Genomic DNA, 4,044 nt, shown 5'->3' on the forward strand with positions numbered 1-4,044 from the left:
CTAAAGAGGGAAAAGCTGAACAGATTGTAGGGAAACGTTAATATGTGATGATTTGGTCTCTGGATAAAAACTGATGATCTCTGATCACCTCAGGAGTTTTGCCGTCAGATGTTCTGAGAAATGTGACCCAAAGATTTTTCTCTGTATTCAATAAATATGGATCATTTTACCTGGCTGACCCGTTTTGTGCTGGTTTAATCCTTCACACCTGGATCCAGGGAGATTTGATTGTAACAGAACAGAATAGATTTTACCTTTGTGACCAATCAGATGTCAGAACTTTGACTTTTAATCGAAGGAACATTAAAACAATCAGGATCAGATCTGATCAGGATTTTACATTGGAAAGAAAAACGTCTCTGTAAGCAGGACAAGCTTCTCTCATCTGGATCTTAAAGTCTTTTTAACAACTTACTGACTTAAACAAACAAAAATAAAACAATGTCCTGACTTGGTAAAGGACATTTATGCTTTTATCAACTCCAAACTTCTGAAATGCTGTGTGTTTATGTCCATGTTGCCTTTAGCCGACCGTCTCCTCAGGTTTTCATTTTTGTTCTTTGATATTGTTTCATATTCTTGACTCCATCTTCTGTTTGGCTATAGAACTGATTTTATTCAGTTTCATATCTATCATGTTTAAATCTCTAAGCAGTTTGTTTCTTCATGGCGTCACTAAACCGTCGCTTTTCAAAAGAAAATTTATTAAGAATTTGTTCATAAAGACTCTCAATGTTTCTCTGTTCATTTAAAAAAATGTTTTTTCTGTGATTTTTTAAAACTTCATTTTGTATTTCAGCCTAAAATCAAATAGTAAAAATGATGAAATCATTGTTATAAACAGAAAAATAAACTGATTCATTTGATCATTTTTTCAGTTTCCTTTACCATAAAAACTTTGTTTTATTCCACAAATAAAATATAAAACTAATTTGTTTTCAGTCATAAAACTGAAGTTCCTCCTCAGGCTTGAATAAAACAAACTTGCTGTCAGGAATCTGATCTGTTGCGTCTGAACAGATTTTATTTTCTCAGACGTTTGAACAAAAGCAGAAATCATCTTCAAAGTTCACTAAACTCAACATCCATCATTTCAAAAATAACTCCTGACTGGATATTTGATCAAATTACCAGATATATTAATGAAATTATGGGTATAATGTATGAGTTATGGCTATTCATTCACAAAATGTGGATTTAATTCTGAAAGTGGTTTCTGCTCCAGTCACAGCAGGAGGTCCAGTACAGAGGAACCTCCTGCATGTCAGGCTGCAAGAGGCTCATTTTTATAAATATACATTAAATGTTACTTTTCTCCTGAGTGTCGATGCATGTAGGTCAAAAAGCTAAATGCTGTCATGACAGTGTGTTTAAAAACTGTCCAACAGTAGAAGCAGCATCTGGTCATAATGATAGAAATGAAACTGAAGGTTTAACTCACAGGTTGGACGAATAATTTCTGATCTTTAAAATGTTTTGTGTTCAAAACAGAAACAGTTTAAGATAAAAGTTGCTCCTAAATGTGATTAAAGAACAAACTTATATTTACTTCCATAAAGTTTAGTTATGAAACTGAAGTTGTTACAAAGAGGAGCTTAATTAGAAAGTTAAAGTTCAGCAAAACTTTCTTCATTTTTTAAAATGTTTTTATTGTCCTTATAATTGTTGTGAAGTTATTTCATGGTTCTTTGTTTTAAATTAGAAAAGTAAAATAATTATTCCCTTCACCTTTAAATTGTAGTAACAAAAAATAAAAATCTTAAATAAACTGAGACACCAGGTAGACGAAATCAGCCAATCAGAGAAGACGTCTCATTGTTGCCCCTCCCCAATAGGAAACTGGCCCCTCCTCCTGGGAAAGGCAGGGCAGCCATTTTTATTCAACATGTTGGAATGATGAAAACAACTCAGTGTGAATGCTGCAGGCGTTCACACCGTAAATGTCACGATGCTTCTTCTCCTGCATACTTTGTGCTATTTTCACCATTCAACTTTTATAGTATTCAGCTTGCTCTCCTAATGCCGTCTACATCTCTTATAACCTTCATATTTTTTATAATATTCAGCTTTTTATGAATTTTTCACCCCATAGAAATGGGGGAACCAGCTGCATCCTGTGGCAGAAATGAGAATCACAATATAAAACGTCTGTTGTGTTTCACAGCTCATGTCTCAGACACTTTGCCATTTTCACCAAAAGCATTCAGGATGAGCATTCAGCATTCACACATGGATTTTCATAGGAAATGCACAGTTTCCAGTCATGAATTGTGATGCAGTGAGAGCTCTGGAGGATCCGGCTGCACAATGTCCAGTGAGGCTAATGGCTGCAATAAGTGAGTTGCTGCTGTTTCCACACAGGGGTGAAAAATGTTTCCATTTAATTCTGTGAAGTACACAAATTATACAGCTAAAAAACACTTCATCCTAATGCAAAAACCTTTTTATTATTGCTTTTAATCGGTGTGTTTCATTAAGCAATTATTCTTAATTCGAATTTTCACAATATTATGTTAAATGGAAATACAACGTCACACGTTACTTTCTTTGTTTTGTTCCTGATGGTCCATTAAAAACTTTGGATCAATCTGGAAGGTTTTCTGACCAAATCACAGCAGATTTATTCACTTGTTACTTTACGACATTCACATCATAAAGTCCATCACTGCATTTCCAGACGGAGGGATCTGACCTGCCGTCGTTGCCTTGGCGGCGTCTCCATGGCTGCTGGGTTCTGGTTTCTGGTTGGTCCTGTGGGTTAGCCAAGATGGCTGCTGCCCTTTCCTATCAAAGGCTGCAAAACCATAAAAGTATCTTTAGATGGTGTTGGAACATTTTTATATACGGCAAGCAGAGAAGTTATTCTGCTGTTCTCTGTAAAACGTGGAGCACATTTATCCTCCTCCTCACTGAGGGGGTTGACTGCCCCACATGTTCTGTTTCCAAGTTGCTGTCCCATTTAACTAATAATCACGGAACCACTTATTGTTTTGCTCAATAGTAGTAGTTGATGGCAGCTGAAGAAGTAATTTTCTCAGATGTGTTGGAACAGGGAAACTGCAGGAGTGAGAAATGAAGTTTGAGATCCTTGCTGTAAATAAATCACTTTGTTTGCAGGAGCTAATAGTTCCTGTTTGTGATTTATGATTCTACTATCATTTAGTATTTCAACATTTTCCCTCATTTTGGTTTTGTTCTCTAATTGTTCACTTTACTATCAAATATTAAACATGAAGACCGAAGGTCAAACCAAACAACACCTGGGTCACCGCCTGCAGGTACAAAATGTCGATCTGGCTTGTAAAATCTAAACAGTAGAAAATCTATCTACAGTCATAGCAGCATTTAGTACGTTAATTTTCCAATTACCAAAATTACAAAGGTCCAAAAAGGCAAAGAGGGAACCTGAGCAGCATCCAACCACAGATGGGACAGAATCTATGGTTGTCATTTCATCTGTTTCCTCCTAGTTGGGTTTTTAACTGACTGTGTGGCTTTAATTCAGTTAATGAGGCTGGACTGATGTCATCAAGTTTATTTATACAGCACTTTAAAAAAAGGTTTAAACTGCAACAATGTTGTACAAATACAATAACACAATGGAAAAAATTGGCTGAGAAAATAAAAGTAAAACATCACAACAGGATCAGGCCTCAATTAAATTTTACACTTTATTACTGACCAGAAATCTCACCTTGCCACCATGACATTATATTTCTAACGCTGCTGCCGAGGTCTGGTTTATTAGACTCAGTAACATCAGGGGGGGCTTGTGGCTGCCGGCCTGGAAGACCAACAAAAGTTTGTTTAGGTCAGAACATTTTTATCACACAGAGTCCATCATGTAACAGGACAGTTCATTTCAGGGTTAATGCTGCTGCAGGGCCACACAATAAAGAGCATCATTTCATTAGTGTCATTATTTACAGAATAATATCATTATTTACAAAATAATATCATTATTTACAAAATAATATCATTATTTACAAAATAATATCATTATTTACAGAATAATATCATTATTTACAAAATAATATCATTATT

This window comes from Poecilia formosa, unplaced genomic scaffold (assembly GCF_000485575.1).
Source record: "Poecilia formosa unplaced genomic scaffold, Poecilia_formosa-5.1.2 Scaffold320, whole genome shotgun sequence".
Classification (NCBI taxonomy): Eukaryota; Metazoa; Chordata; class Actinopteri; order Cyprinodontiformes; family Poeciliidae; genus Poecilia; species Poecilia formosa.